At 43.7% G+C, this 18,583-nt stretch overlaps 1 long non-coding RNA gene across 1 annotated transcript in view; it reads left to right on the top strand.

The window, feature by feature from the left end:
• LOC138260817 (uncharacterized) overlaps positions 1–17,858 on the top strand; it is a 99,351-nt gene extending 81,493 nt beyond the window's left edge. Inside the window, exon 4 of the long non-coding RNA XR_011199010.1 lies at positions 16,828–17,858. This is a non-coding gene — a long non-coding RNA (uncharacterized lncRNA). The remainder of the gene's footprint in view (positions 1–16,827) is intronic.
• The last annotated feature ends 725 nt before the right edge of the window (positions 17,859–18,583 follow it).

Genomic DNA, 18,583 nt, shown 5'->3' with positions numbered 1-18,583 from the left:
TGTATCGCAGTCTGGGTCCAGAGAGTCAGCCTTATGTTAGGACAGCTCATTTTGGATGCAACTTGAGGGAGCAGAACTTAGACCCTGGAGAGCAGTCGTGCATTGTGGTTTGTCCTTGATTGTGGCAAAAGAGACTTACTCTGGGCTGGAGTGTAAAGTGGCAGAGTTAGAGAGCTTAGATATAATAATTAGAGATTCCTTACTTGGTTGCCTGTTATCGGGGTTGTCATATCGGGTCCTACAAGCTACTTTGTGTGTTGCCCACTTGTGGGCGTAGTGGGTGAAGGGGCAGGGACATCAGTTATTGAGGTCATTATTGGCTCGCAGCCAGCCAGTAGAAGCTATATGATGGATTGAGCACTAGCTTCCTCAGTTTCCTCTGATAGACCGCCCTTAGTTGGGTTTTTTCTCCCAGTCTGGTAGTCATACCCTCCATGCCTCCCTCTGTTTCTTCATTAGGTGCCACTTTGGCAGCAGTGCGTCTGCACCCTCAGCATTCTCCCTGACCTCCTTCCTTGCAGTTGCGGTCCTTTTCTGCTTGATCGTTGATTCCTGCAGAAGCCAGAGTAGTGCCAATTTCGTTTTCTGTCGGTCTCATAAGACCTTCAGAACCCTCCTTAGAGTGATCCAAGCCCACCGGTTGTGGTGAGGATGGAAGACCGTTTCCCACATCATTGCTTGAACAGAGCATTGAGCCAGCTTCTTTTAAAAAGTAAATTTGGTGTATATTTTCGGCTGATAGAGTCATATTATGATCGTTAATGCAGTCTCCGGCGCTATCACTTGGGAAGTTGGAACGATAAGATCCTCTCCAATGTGTACCCTTTTTTATTGGTGCCGTTTGCATCCTGGAGGCTCCTTTTTCTTTTGCTGCCTACTGCAGGGGCCAGATGCCTTACTCTGTCTCATCTCATTGTGCCCTATCTGCGCTCCACCTATACGGGATGAAGGTTTTGGCGTATGCGTGTGCGATAATATACTGATCCTTTGCGCCGTGCCTTCTTACCCTGTGATATCGTTCAAGAGGCCGTTTAATAGATTTGGAAAATCAAAACGCACTTAATAGCGCAGCTTCGGTTTGGTGCCACAAGTTGGTATCGAATTGTTGAGCACTCCGTAGCATGGGAAATCAGCTAGACCCATTCATCCTTATTAGAGGCAATGGTGACAGTAGGGCAATAGGGCAGTAGGGCCTTAGAGGCCTACAGACACAGAGCCCTGGCTATGCTTTTATGTCCTGATGTGTCCTGGCGTAGCGCTGGCAGGCGCCAATTGTCACAGGTAGTTGTTGCCTCTAGTGTTCTGAAATGTTCTGGTTGGCAAATGCAAGCAAAAAGGGAAAGACGTGCAGATAGTTCGTGTTCTTGGCAGGCCTGGCTCCGGCTAGCACTGAGGGGGCAAAGGGGTCAGATAATGCCTGCCAAGATTCAAAAAGATGGTAGTCACCTGCTATGTTGCCACTGGATCTGAACAGTTCTATTCTTCCTGCCTGCACAATGTTTTCAATCGCAATTCAGATGAAGCGCACTGGCTGTAGAGATTATAGCCGGGGAGGCGCTGTGGGGGTCCTCCTGCGTTGGCCAGGGAGAAGTGGGCTTCCGCCACTCACCACTATCTCCCCTCGTCACGGGAGCCCTAATGGCAACCACGCCAAACTGCTCACCCCCCCAATGTGGGAGCGACTCGCTGCAGAAGTTTCTGACCTACAGCACGCCTCGCCCCACCCTGTCTCCACCTCACTTCGCCTTGCCTCTGGCGTCCAGAGAGCCCTAAACTGACCTGGCATGACCCGGGAAGCCAGGAAGTGTGGGACCGAGAGGCCGAGAAATGGCTGACCAGCAGAGTCGGTTCGCCGAGCCCGGCATCTTCAACCGGGGGGCAGCGGATGGCCGGACGGGGGGGAAGCAGGCAGGTAGCCGGCTGCTTTAGCGGCATAGCAGCATTACGACGTTACATTGCGAATAGGTCCTGTTGGATCCCCCTTTAACAGTTCTGGAGTACGTAAATTGGGAGTGAAATCCATATCCTCCAAACCAATCTCTCCTCTGAAATTACTTATAACCCTGAGCTATGTACCAAGCTTTGGATTTGAGGGGAGTTTCTTGGTAACTCTTTCTAATGTGCCAGTAAATACAGAAAACTGAAATTTATCTGCTGAATAAGGAATACAAAAATAAAAGGTGTGTCCATTAATGAGTAGAATTTCATACCACTACCAAGAGAATGAACACTTTTTATATTTGCAAGCATAACATTTATGTACCGTTAAACCACATTTGTGTACTCAGACAGTCTCTGGATGGCAGCTCCTTGACCATGACTACATAAAGATAACTTCTACTGTGTAAAATTGGATAGACCAATTCATAAGGTCAAAATACAACAAGCACAGAACACATTTTCAGGTAGTTGTAGTGTGTGCATGCTTTCCTTATTTACAAAAAAACCTGTTGCATAACGAAAAAATTGGAATATATTAAAAAGCTCATGAAGATGTTGGCAAATCATGCAAAAATAGCAATTTGCCCACAAGCACAGCTGAAGTTCCAAGCATGAAACCTGCTTATAGTTAACTGATATGAGAAAAAGTATTTTCTGCATGATATTTGTAATTTAATAGCGATTAAAGTGTACCTGTTTCAGAAATTATATGAAAATCCACACAAATGTATGTCTTTCAAAAGCAAAGTTATTTCAAAGTACACCAGATAAATTTCTAACTTATGCCTGATTGGAAAAGTTGTAAATCACTATGAGGGAAAATAGCATCACCTGCTTCTGCTTGGTAAATTAACAAGTTCCCTGTAGAATTTGCTCCATTGTTGGTGTAAACCAACTTCCGTTGCTTGTCTTCGGCCACACCTTGAACAGTCCAATCATGCATAAGCACTTTGCACCTTAAGGTCACCAAAAGTGAAGCAAACCAGCACAAAGTGTACATTTGTTATTTACTTTACAGCCTGAAACGTATTTACATTGAAAAGTTGCTTAAACGTAATTGTTGCATTACTTTGTGTCAAGGGGACATACAATGGGCAATCTATAAGTGTTCCCATGATGCTACTCACATTTTTTGATAAAAAACCCTAGCTATTAAAATTGATGGGGTAGACAGGGCTTGGTGCCAAAAATATGTCTCTTCAAGGCAGGTGCAAAGGATGTTGTTTCTCAAACTTTTGAACTTGGCATGCCTGTTGCATTGTACAGCACACACCCTATGTGGGAAATGTTTTAAAGTTAGTGTAAGCATAGAGGTCACACACACACACACACTAGTGCAAAGCAGCCAAATTATGTGTGCTTAGGAAGAGTGCTGCAGTGTCATATCTTTGTAGATACCGGGCTATCCTACTCACTCCTTTTCACGCAGTCCTTCCTGAATCTCCTTGGGTATGGACTCACAGAACTCTTCCAACTCATGGCGATCTGTCATGTAAGTAATACCAATGGCAAATCCATAAATCTGCTCCTCACAGAGTTAGGTGCACTGTGTGTTTTAGATGTGGAGAAGAAGAAAAGAGGGTGTTAAGAAACTATATACGATAAGAGAAAATGAAGGACTGTTCGATGGCAAGTATATACTCCACAGTTTCACCTACAAACGGAGCACAGTCCATCGAGGAGTGGATAAACGACTGAGGGACAGAGGCCCAAAGTGAAAGGCAAGAAGGTTGTTTGTCTAGTTCTCCATGGTAATCATCTACATGACTTTAACAATAAATAGTTCAATAATATAGCTCTATAAGCAACTGTAAGGTTACCTCAAAGCTCTTTGAATGGTATGAATGACCAGGAGAACAATAAAAGAGAGACTGGGAGACAAGAGAGAGGAAAGGAGAAAACACAGTGGAGTAAAGGAATGTTGAAGACGGGATGGAATGGTTTTCCCTTTGACGGAAGAAACAGTGTTCCGTTGGTAGGCAGCTCTAGGCATCTGACAAACAAGTACAGAACGGAGCAAAATGAACACATATGGGAAACAGGAGAGTTACAAGATGGTGCACTGGTCATGAGATACTAGAGCAGGCAGGAGAGATGCCCTGGAAGGCATGAGACTGTCCACTTGCTACCAGTAGCAAAAGTGAAACATCACACAATACTCAATTTATGTTTTAGATGTTGCTGCGAGCCTCAGCTGAAGAATGAAACGGGGAGGGGCATGGCTTCTGGAGGACAGAGACCACGGGGATTGGAGAAGTCAGGTAATTAACAATGTTTTAAGAGGGCCAGAGGACGATAGTAATGTTAGCAGGAAAACAGTGCTGAAACAGAAAATACCCAATGCAGTTAAGTACTGTCTTGGAACACCTACTTCCTGATCAGAAGGGGCGGTCCCCAGCCTTAGAAAATCAGCCGAGGTCGGGATTATGGTAACTGGTTATATTTATTGTGCTGTCTTCGCTGCTTCCTGCAACACTTGGTAGATCGTAGCATACCTGTAAACATTTTTCTCTCCACTGCTTGCCGCAGCACTGGGTAGACCCTAGCATACATGTAACCTTTCCAATTCTTCCTCTTATTTAGGCCCACCACTTCTTTTGTTATGCCCGTTTTGCCATGGGTATATTGCAGATTTGGTACTCTGCTCTTTGCTGTGAGGCATCCATGGATGCTCACACTCTGTGCTTGCTTTTTGTTTTCTTAATGTTATTGTAGAGCAATAGCTTTCTCAACATTGACTGCATTTCACGGTTTTGAATTGCCCAAGCACTGTTGCCTTTTGCCCAGGAACTCTACTGTGCTGAAGATTCATGAGAATCAGACTGCATGTTTGTCAGGTGCAAATTTCCTTTCGAAATTTGTACTGCCACAGTTTCATAATGTGCAGATCCGTATTCACAATTGGGGAAAGACAAGATGCATGTACATCTACTGCACTCCTGTTTGCATGCCTGTTCTCCATACCATGCAAATCAGAGCAGTGGATGTGCATCCCATGCATTAGTATGCATCGGGTCCTCCATCCAGGTGCATTGCTGAATCACATTTCTTTGATTAGGCCTTAAAGCGTTCGTTGAGGCAGTCAACAACAATGCATATCTTATCCTTATTGTATACCAGGACTTATACCTTTAAGCGGTCACAGGGATCAGTAGTGAAGACAGTGGGCAATTCTACCCTTTCTCGACCTGCCCGTTGCCCTATCGTCAGGGGAGTAGCCAGAAATTTATAATACCCCCCACTTTAAACCCAAGCTCTGATGGCACCAAGCAAGTGAGGCCTGAGAGCCCAAACCTCTGTTGAAGAGCTTTCTTCTCTCTTCCACCCAATAATCAATCTATTTATCCTTTCACCACCTACTGATGTCCACCATTTCACCTTTACATTTTTTCATCCATTAATTCTTTCATCCATAATTCATCATTCCATCCATCCATTGGCCATTCTATCCATCCATCTGTACAGACACTAATCATCTATGATTACATCCATTTGTACATCCATCCACCCACACATCTACTATTTGACTTATCCTGCTATCAATAAAGCCTTTCAAACATCAATTGATCATTTTGCACATCCATCCATTATCCATCCTCTCCAATTTCCTTTTACCTTGACATCCATTCTCTCAGATTTCCATTTACTCTGCCATCCATCCATCCTCCCAAATTACCAATTACTCTGCCATTCTTACACTCACCCAACAATCCATCCTCTCAGATTTCCATTTTCTCTGCCATCCTTTCACCCACCCATCCTTTCGTGCATCCATCGATCCTTTTACACACTCACCCTTTACCCACACATCGATTGTTTTACCCACCCATCCTTCCATTCTTTCATCCATCCATCCATCCATCATTTCAGCCACACATCCTTTTATTTTCATACACCCATCCTTGCACCAACTCCTTCATCTATCTTTTCAACCACCCTTCTTTTCTCCTACCTTTCCACCCTTCACCCACTCGTCCTTCTATTCACACTTGTACATCCACGCATCCATCTCGTTTCCCTTTTCTATCAGCTTTACTTTCCTCATTTTAGTGATAATTCTAAGCTTCTATCTGTCAAGTTCCAGATAAGAGGCCCATAAAGAACCCTTCCTCCGCTGTAGCTGGTAAAGCGCGGGAGGTGGGGGAAGGTGGGGTCACTAGGCCCCTGCCTCCATGGTAGACCACGCCACTTCCGCACGCTCTAGAGGACAGGGACGTGTGACAAGTTCACTTTTCTGTTTCTCACTACATGGAATAGGAAACACGTGTCATGTCAGTACATGTGGCCTAACCCCTGCCTGGATTGCTGCCAAAATTACACTTGTAGTGGAATGAAATGGGTGTGCGCAGAGCCTTTTGTGTATACGGCAGAAAAATTTGGGCATATTCATATTCGGCTTGTAAATAAGCATATGCAACATGAGTTGTATGCAATCTGTGTTAGTTCAGATTGGAAATAAGCTTTCTCTTCATAGATTTTTATGTGTGGAGTTAAGTTTGTCCCACTCACTTGAGAGACTGATATAAATGCAATCTGGTGAAATATTACTGGTGACATTTTACTTTTTTTTAGGAAAATCGACCACCGCAAATCCTTATTTTAAAAAGTATATTTAAAACCCATAAAAATAAGGACTGTATTTTAACCAAACAAAAAAATCGCGTCCCAGAAGCCAGTATGCATCAGCACCTGTTGTGAAATATGTTTCGTGACTTCAGAGTGGTTGACAACTACCGTAGCAGCCTTCTTTAAAGTCAAAAAATCAAATGACGTTAAGAAGTTTCCGCCTTGACTGTGAGAGCAGTGCTTAATTTGAGCCTGTGGTTTCCGGTTGTCGGCAAAGGCACTTAGGGCCAGATGTAGCAAAATAAAAAATTCCGACTTGCAAATTGCCAGTCCTACCGACTCGCAATTTGCAACTCGCAAAAGTGCATGCAGAAAGGTGTCTCAGACACCTTCCGCGACTCGCTATGGGGTCGCAAAGACCCACCTCATGAATATTAATGAGGTTGGCCGCAGTTTGCGACCCCATATCGAGTCCATGCACTCACAGGGATGGTGGCCTGCTGGAGACAGCAGACCGCCATGTCTGTGACTGCTTTTTTAATAAAGCAGTTTTTTTTTTCCTTTTTGCAGCCCGTTTTCCTTAAAGGAAAACGAGCTGCAAAAAGAAAAACTTCCAAAACCATTTGGTTTCGTTTTTTTCAGAGTAGGCAGTGGTCCATAGGACCACTGCCTGCTCTGAAAAAACATTTTGTTTGGCATTCACAAAGGGGAAGGGGTCCCATGGGGACCCCTTCCCTTTTGCGAATGAGTTACCACCCACTTCAAGTGGGTGGTAACTGCGAGTTGGTTTGCGACCGCATTCGCGGTCACAAAGCAACTCAGCATGGCGATGCGGTCACAAATAGGAAGGGAACACCCCTTCCTATTTGTGAGTCGCAGCCTCAAATTGCGAGTCGGTACCGACTCGCAATTTGAGGTTGTGCATCGCGTTAGGCTTTTTGCACGCCGCAAACTGCGTTTTTTGCAGTTTGCGACGCGCAAAATGCTTCCTACATCTGGCCCTAAATTGCCAACACCGGGACTTGACAGCTGACACATGGTGGCGCTGTTTTTTGTAATTTAAAGATGAGCGGAACAACAGTTGTTTACAAATTCAACATACATTGTAAACAACTAATACCTGCCACCCAAGACACTCTTATAGCTTTGGGGACCTCAAACAGTATGATCTGTCACACTTGTAGCAGTGTGATGGTTGTTAGGAGTTGTGTAGGTACTGCCATTTGCAGCGCTGACAGTGACAATATGTGGTGCAAGCTGCAGTGGCCTCCAGAAGAGGGCACTAGGACTTGTTTTTTTTCTTTTTTTTACAAATTAAGCACTGCTGTAAGGTAGAGCAGCCCCTCAGTTAAACTGGGCATGAGCAATACCAGATGCTAGGTCATGAAAAACTTTATCTAAGTTCACAGACTGGGTAGCGTTAAATCCAGTTTTACAATTATAGTATCCTTGGGTTTCCCTTAGTAATACTACATATACTACATTTACCTGGAGGTAAAAGGGTTATCTTTGTACTACACAATCAAGCAGATACACACTGCACAGTTTGGAAGAATGTATGATATTACTGGAAGGGAAAACTAACATGGTTGAGTTACATAATGGAGTGAATGACAAAGATATGTGCATTGAATATGGACTTGATTAATAAGGGGTCTTAAATCAGCAAAGTTGTGGTGTATTGTAAGGGGCAAAGTGCTCATATTGTTATTTTGTAAAGGATAAAGAGCAAGATTTATGGTTTGGCAGACAAGGTATTCCGTTGCAAACCCTTGGTCTGCACTACAATGTGCGCTTTATTTAGGGTGGACAATGTAATTACTTTTCTTTTCCTATGCATCAACACCAGGAAAAATGTGGTGGTGTGGGGCATACTCAAAAAACTATAATGAGCCCCTGACCATGGGAGAAAACCAAGGTGAGGGAGTTATTAGTTGTTGTTATTTGTTATTCAAAAACAAACTCCCACTTTGGGAATTTGTTTTTGAAAAACTAAAAAACCTTAAAAATGTGGTGAACTGCCTTCAAAACCATTGCCGGCAGTCAATGCTTAGTACATTGAACGGAGCCCGCATGACAGGGGTTCCTTTCAGTGTACAGAGATGATCGCTGGGACACAGTCTTCTCCAAATTTGGCAAACAGTAGTCCGTCATGGTGACAGAGGTAATGTCCCTTTGATGGAGCTTAATCTATCGTCCAAACATTATCAGCCCCAAGGAGTCTAATTTAGAATTTGGTGCATAGGTTACTCCAACTCAAAATTGATGTATAGCCTGTCTGCCTTAATATAAGTCCATTATATGCCTTGAGACTTGTAATAGGGCGGACGAGATATATATCACTTTAGTGATGGAGTTCTCGCCCACAAAACTTTAAATTTGGCCCAAAGATATGTAAAAAGTCGGTTGTGGTTATTTGAGAGACATGGCTGGGTGCACGCACTATCTCTTCATGTTTGTTACAGGTCATGTAGAGTGCTGCCCTGACTGAGTTTCCCAAATGTAATACTTTTCAGGAGATTTTTAGAATATGTGATTTAATGAATTCAGTCACAAATTAATTACTAATTGGTGGCATGTAACCGTGTTAGCTTTCAAACTGGTTCATATAAAAAATCAGTGGAATCAATTTTTGAGACTATAGACTTTTCAGTTTATTAGAAAATGTAATTATGTACCAATAATATATTTATGAACTTCAGGTAAAATAACGGAAATAAATCCAGTCACGGTACTTTTTCTGCAGTGCTAATTTAAGTGAATTTACAGAGAGCACAATAACAAAGGAAACCTAGATGGAGAATGCATTTTTTCTCATGCATAATTAGTTTTGCCTATAGCTGGGGCTGTATTTTTGTTTCAAAATTAGGGTCCAACTTTCTCCCTGCTTGTATGGTACAAATATTGATACTTCCGATACGTGACTGTACCTGTTGTGGTGTCCATACGCCATGATGCTCCTCGTTTTCTTATTCTGGCTGAATCAATATGTTTTGTTATGCAGAAGATCCATGAGAAAAGTCTATTGAAAAGCGCTATACATTGTTTTGATATGTTACTCACCAACAGCTATTGGCCCTGTTAGTTGATTGTAGAGGTGAGTTGAAAGCCTTTTAACTTTCACATAAGTGAGGAGACTGTTACTGGCTATCCCTGGTAAATCTATGTTATGATGTATGTATAGGCTCCTGTTTACCCCTGATTGTATATGTTGTGTATGAGAGGGCTTATCACGTGAGAGGTTGGGTGCTGAGGGTGGGATCTTGCCTGGATGTATGTCGCCAGTAAAGCTGTGAAGTGTTTCCAGGGTTTACCAATAGTTAGTGCTGCTTTCCCTTTTTTTGATGCATGTCCTCCCAGTACTGCTTTACTCATTACCTCCTTCCCTTGTAGAATACAATGTAAAGCCAAAGTCATGTGTCTGAGTATTAATTTATATCCTTTGGAGCAGGACACTCCCCTCAGACTTACTGTACAAGTATACTAACAGACCAGCAAGTATTACATATTGTGCAAACATAATTTTGTCTAAATTATTTTACGAAGTTAAGACCAGGTTGACTCTTCTTAATTCCATATATATTTACCTTGATAATAAATATATGTTCAAGGTATGTAGGTGTGAAATCAAGAATAGTACATCTATACTTACTTACATAAACTTACCTTCACAGTGTTTTGGTAGTCGATACTCTGGCTACAATATGTTTGTGCTTGATATTGTGAAATACAGCAACTGGACCATGCCAGTTGTAGAAGATCAGCTTGTTGATTCGCAGAGCAACACCTGAAGAATAACTGCAGCCATGAGTATGGGCAAAAACATACACACCCTTACACAAGGAGGTGCATTGCATGCTCACCCCTTGCACCGTTTGCCAACTTCTGATTCATAAAGCAGACCCTAACAGCAGTGTTTGATTGTCCAGCAGTTGTCTGCATTCCCGTACTCTCCCTTGAAATGGCAAACCTTGGCTAAAACCTGAAAGGAAATTGCACATTTACTTGAATGTATTCCGTGGAAGGAATTGGGCTAGTTTTGAATCTCGGTGTTCACTTGGTCAGATATCAACTGCCACTGTACTGGATATGGGCTGAAACCTTTGACTTTCTCATTGTTCACCTTTTCCTTTAAGAAGCTCTGCATAATTGTGTAGGGAAAGGCTGGGACAAGAGGCTGAAGTTTTGACTGCCTCCCATGAAGGAGTAAGCTCTTCACTCCCAAGACTGATGAAACAATCTGCTGTAGTATCCTGATGGAAGAGGGGGAGGAGATATAGGCCCTCATTCTGACCTTGGCGGGCGGCGGAGGCCGCCCGCCAAAGTCCCGCCGTCAGGTTACCGTTCCGCGGTCGAAAGACCGCGGCGGTAATTCTGATTTTCCCGCTGGGCTGGCGGGCGGTCTCCTTCAGACCGCCAGCCAGCCCAGCGGGAAAGAGGCTTCCACGATGAAGCCGGCTCGGAATCGAGCCGGCGGAGTGGAAGCTGTGCGGCGGGTGCAGTTGCACCCGTCGCGTATTTCACTGTCTGCGCAGCAGACAGTGAAATACATGTAGGGGCCCTCTTACGGGGGCCCCTGCAATGCCCATGCCAGTGGCATGGGCACTGCAGGGGCCCCCAGGGGCCCCGCGACCCCCCCTACCGCCATCCGGATCTCGGCGGTCTGACCGCCGGGATCTGGATGGCGGTAGGGGGGGTCGGAATCCCCGCGGCGGTGCAGCAAGCTGCGCCGCCGCGGAGGATTCAATGGGGCCGCGGTACACTGGCGGGAGCCCGCCAGTGGTGCCGGTCCGACCGCGGCTTTACCGCCGCGGTCGGAATCCCCATTGGAGCACCGCCGGCCTGTCGGCGGTGCTCCCGCGGTCCTCCGCCCTGGCGGTCAAAGACCGCCAGGGTCAGAATGACCACCATAATGTCCACCAGGGAGAGAGATTGAAATTATTGATAATGAATACTGCCTTTAGGAGCTTGTGAAGCTAGTCTATCAAGACCAGAGGCTAGTGACCACTGCCCAAACCACTAGCAACTTCCTGTGTGAGATACACATGTCTCTGTCGGCATCATTACACCAGAGATCTGCAGTGGCTAAATGTGACTCTCTGCAAGCGGTCCAAGTGACTATGTATTCAACATTGTACCAACAGCCATTGTGATGGACTGCAGCTCCCTGTGATGGACATGTGTCCCCTGAATTCTTTGAGTGCCATTGACTCCCTTCAAGAGACCTGCATGTTGCTGTACCGCCCCACCCCCGTTACACCGAGGTCATATACGAACATCTGTAACTCAGCGTGGCAGTCCTTGAGCCACCACTTTCATTGACCACCTTGAGGCTGTGCCCTATGGCAGCAACTTCACTTTTTCCAGCAGCAGCATCCAGCCAGGTGGATTATGGACATTCGAGTCCTGCGTTTCCCTTTTTTTGTTTAAAAAAAAAACCTGTCCATGCCACCACAGCACCACCGATTCCAAACAGCAGGGAACCCAGAAGAAAGGCTGTTGCTGACACAAAAGAAAAGGTGGTTGAACAGCCCTGGCACCCTTTCCTCAGCCTTACAAAAATTGTGAGAATACTGCAGCATCAACAAGGGCCAGATGTACCAAACAGTTTTGGCCATTCTGTGTCTATGGGAAAATGTGTTCGTACATATGGCCCCAAGACTCAAAAAAATAGCTGACTGTGTTGCCTTACCTACCAGCACCAGAGACTGACACTGTGCCTTGGTTGAATCGATGGGAATTCTCTTATTTCAACTTTGTTTGTCTCTTACTGCTCCTAATACGTAGACGCAAATAATTAGTTACTATTTAACTGAGATATGTATTGGAAAGATTAGGGGTTTATGTTATAAGAATTTCTGAATTTACTAAGCATATTTCCTAAACTTTAAATAAAAGTCATCCATCGTTTATAAAAAAAAAACACTATTTGGACAATATATTTCTGTGAGGTATGTATGTGCTAGCTGACCTATGAGTTGTCCCAAGAGTGAGCCTTGACTGCTCGACTTTGCAGCATTCTGAAAGTCAAAGCTTACGTTGTGCTGTTGGATGCAAAGCAAGTAGATAAGATTTATATTTGTGAAAGTCGTTTCAGGGTTACTATGGATGGAAGGTGTTCAGAATATGACCTAAGCATATTGAAACTTCTGAGAATGGAGTCAGGTGGTAGAATCTTTGGAATTAATGAAAGGCCTTATTATAGAATGTCTGAATTGATATCTTGGAGTCTGCCCAAAAATTAGACATGCAGATGATCATAAATGCACTTTAACCCTTAAATTTGCTAATAGTTACCCAGTTAAATATTTGATCTACAGACTGCTTATCAGTCATTGGGATGCTTAAATTGGTAAATATGACCGTTATGGCATAGTTTGAATTTCTGTATCAATCATCACTTTGTTGCAATCACCTTTTCTAAAAAAATTTTTTTGCAGCAATACTGATGTGGATCTTGCTCCCCTTTAGAAGACAGTGAATGTGATAAATTTTAACTGCTGACTTAGTCGTTGATTTCAAACACGTGGGTGGAAAATAGTTGCGCCTTACTGAGAAAGGGTTTGATAAAGTGTAAAAATGAAAAATATTTGAAAAAGAGCTGATTTGAGATGATACTGAATTATAGTAGCAATCGGAATTAAAAAATATAATACTTGTGTTGTTGCACAACGTTTTGCAAATAAACCGACATTGCACCATTCAGCATTACACAGCATATTGTATCATAAGCCTAAGGCCCTAAGGAAGTGAGTTATGACTGATTATGAAGCTGACAGATACTACAATGGCTAAACTCCTGGAGGAATTTCATTCTGATTTGGGAATTAAAAAATGTGAAAAAGTGTGATTTTACAGGGCAAACTTTAAAAATGTTTTCGAACGCAGTGAAGGAGAACGTATGTATTTAAAGCAAACGAGGTTGTATGCCAGCACTAATTAAAATAAGTTGACGTTAATTATTTGTAGGTGTGGGCTTTTTGGGAGGTGTGGCTGCAGTAAACCTTGTGCTGGCCTCTCCCAGTGTCTTGTATTTCATTCATTAGCAGTGCACTATGCTCATCTTCGCCCGGAGCTGTTTCATTTATTATGCCAAGGTTCATCACTTGTCCACATTCCCACTGTGGTTAGATTTTAATAACCAGTACTGCATCATGGATTATTGTCATCATAGTTCCACGTTTTTTTATTCACATTATCAAAATGTTTCATGAGTATACACCTCCACGATGACTGCGCTTATATAAGTTTCACAGTCCTTCATTTTTCATTAGTCTTTCCAAAGTAGTTACTAATCCGCGGATGACTCTTTCTTGAGATTACCAAAGGTGGTGTAGCCAAAAAGATTCTGCGCCAGAAATTTATTTCATAATGTATCATTTGCAAAGTGGTACAAATGTTTAACTTTTTGGTATCTTATATCAAGTACCTTCTTCAATATAAGTACAAATCTTTTAGAAGCATTGAAGGTGCACTCCTTCTACATTTGTGTCCTGGTTTCCATTATTATAAATATATATATATCACAAAAAAACAAAGGTTACAGGGATGTTATAATTAGATTCAGATTGTACACGCACAAAACCACAGAGATTCAGCTGTTATAATTATTTATTTCAAGTAATTATAACTCATGCCCTATGATAACTATAACTTGCGCTTGATGGAATCACTTTATCTCCCCATACCTAAAACCAAAATTAATGTGTCCTTGTGTGATGTAACTGATGCTCATGTAAAGCACTCCAACAAATTCAGGTCAAGTCTGCGCTATATGAAACTGAAAAAAAAAGCAAATGCACACATGCACACTTCTGCCATTGGGCTATACTTGGGCTACATGTGGGTGATATTTGTGCTACATATGGGCTCTTTTATCTCTGGTGGCCATCTTGGTAGACTTATTTATTGTGAAGCGCCCTAATTTCCTTATTTACTGCAGTATCCTCAGTAGAAAATGCTTTCAGTTATCCACTTCGATTCCATCAAGATGGAGTTCAGATGTGTCACACTTTTGGCATAAATTCAGAATGTTAGCATTCTAGTTGTGTTGTGGGTTCATTTTAGAGCCTTACTTGGGCACATGTATTTTAGCTTAGGCCTGTGCCCTTTTACCTAGATACATGCTCTATTTCATTTATTCTTTTTAATTAATTTTAGGACAGCCTGCTTTTAGCGGGGATGTTTTATTTTCCTTTAGCTGTTATTCTGGAAATGCAGTGTTTTCATTCTCAGTGCACAACATTTCACCATGTACCTCTGTCTAAGGCCTTCCAGGGAAGTACATAATCTATCAAGTCAGCACACTCCTCTCAGTAGGGAAACTGAAAAGTGGGACAGGATTGTTGAAAGAGTGAATGCTGTAGGGACCACCCTGCGCACAAAGGAAGAGGTGGAACAACCTCAAAGGCAAGGTCTGTTCCCTGGTCTCCAGGAACGAGCTGCAAGCTAAAAGACTGGTGGTGACCCCAGTGCCCCATTAATACTCTTTCTTTGGGAGGAGAAAGTCTTGGCCATCTTGCATCCTGAGGGCTTGACAGGAATTCCTGGGGGAGTGCAGTCTAGTAAGTCACAACACAAAAAATGTCACCAAAATGCAATATCATGCATGCCCATAGCTCAGCATTGCCCACTGTCTTATTCATGTACCTCACCAACATTCGATACCCAGAGTATCTCAGTGTTAACACTGTCGATATGTACCATTGATCCCAACATCAGAGTTACCAATGCCCATCACATGCCATATATCCAAATGGGGCCTGGAAATCTCACAATATCAGAAACACATTCCAGGATCCATGGCATGTCCCAAAATGACAATGTATGCACAAACATAAATGCAGCCTGCATACAGATATGTAAAACAAATGACAAGTATTGGGGAGTATTAAGAGTGACCTGATTGCAACTCCCTGGAGGCACTGTTTCAGCAAATCCAACCGCCAGCCCAGTGTTTTCTTGTCCGATGACCCCTGTTTGTCAACTCATAAATGAACTTCACACACCTAGGGGGATAACATTTCTATAGTGTGTGTAGTAGAGAGAGAGTGACATGACAGCAACTCCCAGGAGGCCTTGTGTCTGTAACTCCAACCCCTAGCACAGTGTTCAATTCTCCATATACCCCTGTTTGTAAACTCTCAATCGAATAGCACTCATCTGAGAGGATACCATTTGTCAAGTGTGGGAAGTAGAACTACTGACCTGGCTACAACTCCCAGGAGGCCCGGTTTCAGTACCTCCAACTGCCAGCACAGGGTTCACTTGCCCAATTATCCTTGGGTGTTAACTCACAATTGAAGTGTACTCACCTGGGAGGATACCATTTGTATAGTGTGTAGTAGAGATATTCATCTGACTGCAACTCCGTTCAGATCTTGTGTCTGTAACTACAAATACCAGCACAGTGTTCATTAGTCCAAATACCCCTGTGTCTTCGCTCTCTATTGAAATGTACTCACCTGACAGGATACCATTTGTCATGTGTGTGTAGTACAGGCAGTGACCTGACTGCAACTCCTAGAAGCCCAGATTATGTTACTCCAACCACCTGCACAGTGGTCACATGCCCTTATACATCTGTTTTTCAACTCTCAAAAGAAGTGTGCTCCCCTAGGAGGATAACATTGGTCCAGTGTGTGTAGTACAGGGAGTGACCTGAGTGCAACTCCCAGAAGGCACTGTTTCTGTTACTCCAACCAACAGTATATGGTCCTCTGGTCCAAATGCTGATGTTTGGCAACTCACAAATGAAGTGCACTCTCCTGGGAGTGAGCAAGCACAGAACATGCTCTAATCAGAGACGTGTCTGCCTACCTGCCTTCATCTTGACTGGCTAACCCAAGATGACACTATTGAAGACAGGAAGGACAGCTACCCAGTGTGTGCAAGAAGTATTCCTAAAGTCTCAAAATGCATCACCAGATTGGCAGCAGCAGCAGACACATTGACTCAACACATTGATGACTCCAGTCACATATGCAACCTAGTCCTGGGTCTCCCTGCATCCCACTTAACTAGGCCTCCAAATGGTCAAAGCTATATGTTGTCTCTCCTCTGTATTGGCTTCACTGGTGGCAATATGTCATGTTCAGGTCATCTTCCCAAGTGCAACTGATCTGCACATCTCAGCAGCTGAGTCTAAATGAAATGGCATGCTTCAGATGTCATGTCAATACATCCAATACCATGGTTAATTGCCACAATTGGTTTAACTACAACTTAGATTTGTACAAGGTCTCTGGCCACTGTAACTCTAAACCTTTGGGGGTAGATGTCACAATACAACCAGTAAAACTGTATGTTTTACATTGACAGGTGGATCTGTGGCTGGGCAAACAGAGGCCATGGAACAGACTGCCACTACTCTATGGATGAAGCCCTCAGTGTGAAGACGACACTCCTGGACTCGGAGGATGGTTCTGGCACATCTGGGCAACCTGGTCAGATGGCAAACAGTGAGTCTCACTGTGCACACAATGTCACCTCCCAGTCCTGTTGCTTCAACATCACAGGAAACCATTCGCCCCCAACCTGTGTCCCAAGCACGGTGTCTACCACCTCATACCCCCATTCCTGGATTAGGAGGTGCAGTGCAACACTGGGCAATGAGGGGCCAGGAACAAGTTGGAGGGGGCAGCCTGTGGCAAGAGCACATGCCTGTGGGGATAGGGTACATGAGAGGGATACTGTGAACCAGCGGGGTGAGGCCACTGGGGCTGCTCTTGACCAGGACAACATCATCCACGTCTTGGGGGTCTATCAGGAGTCCCAGGGCTTGATGGGCTAGGTGTTGGCCGAACTCCAGGAAATCAAGCAGCTTCAGAGGGACATGCATCAGGACATGCAGGAACAGATGGAGGCCCACAATAAGAACATGGCTTCCCTAACAGGGTTGATGAGGGACATACATACCACCCTGATTAGGGCTTTTCAACATGAGTCTACCCCTTCCTTTGGCCAATCAACAGCAAGCCCAGCAACATTGGTGCCAGCCACTGGAATGGCGGCCCTGCTAAAGGAACACCAAGGCCCAGACACCCCTACCTCTGTATCAGCAGATCTCTTCCCCACAAGCAGGGACATCCAGCAAATAATCGAGTAGGTGCAGATGACAAGACACCCACCACTGCCAATAATAAACCTCTTCCTTTGTGTGTTACACATTCACTCTGGACTTATCCTGAACCACCTACCATTTCCAATGGGAGGAGAAGTCTGGACTTTGGATTCCCAGTGGCATGGAATCTACTCCAATGATTTCATTCACTGTAACTGACTCCTTCACAATTCATTTTTTGTTGAGTCATGTCACATATTTTTTCTGCTGGTCACAGCTTCACAATAAAATTACCCTTGATTTACTCTTTGTCTGCTGGTGTTGAGTTAATATTTAGCCATGTAGATATGCCAGACCATGTGAACAATACAATGATGATCCAAAGTACTTTTCCAAGATGGGAAATGTTGCATGTATACAATGTCCAGCTCAGGATTGAAACCTTCCCACACAAACACATACCTACAAGTGTCTGCTCGAACTAAACATTTTATTACAGTGTTTAGCAGATAGGCTGTCAATCTGTCAGGACTATTGGAAAACAAAAATGATTGATTCATACTGAGTAAATGAACATGTTGACAGGTACAGACCTCCAGACCACAGTAGGAAGGGATTTCTCAGACATTGTCCCGTAGAATACACAAACATTGATGTGGTTGATGTCATAAGCTTGACCCGTATCACATACCACACCAAAGTAATCTAACATTACATACTCCAAGATACAGACAGATGGCAGTACAACAGTTCTTGATCACAGGGCCATCATAATCCAATGCCTATTCATCTGGTGGTATGACACAAACATATGTCAGTGTTGTGGCACTGGCATTGTGGCGTACAATGATGAAAAACATTTACAGCTAGATACAGGTTCAACAAAAAGAGTGTTTAGCCAATGTGAAGGGGAAATTACTTTGTCGTAAGCTAGCACTACATAAATCATGCCCACATGATGACAACCATGATCCACCACAGCACATAAAACAAGTCCAATGGGCACTTCTGACC

The sequence above is a fragment of the Pleurodeles waltl genome, chromosome 10, assembly GCF_031143425.1.
Source record: "Pleurodeles waltl isolate 20211129_DDA chromosome 10, aPleWal1.hap1.20221129, whole genome shotgun sequence".
In the NCBI taxonomy this organism is placed as follows: domain Eukaryota; kingdom Metazoa; phylum Chordata; class Amphibia; order Caudata; family Salamandridae; genus Pleurodeles; species Pleurodeles waltl.
This window is presented reverse-complemented; position numbering and strand designations above follow the sequence as displayed.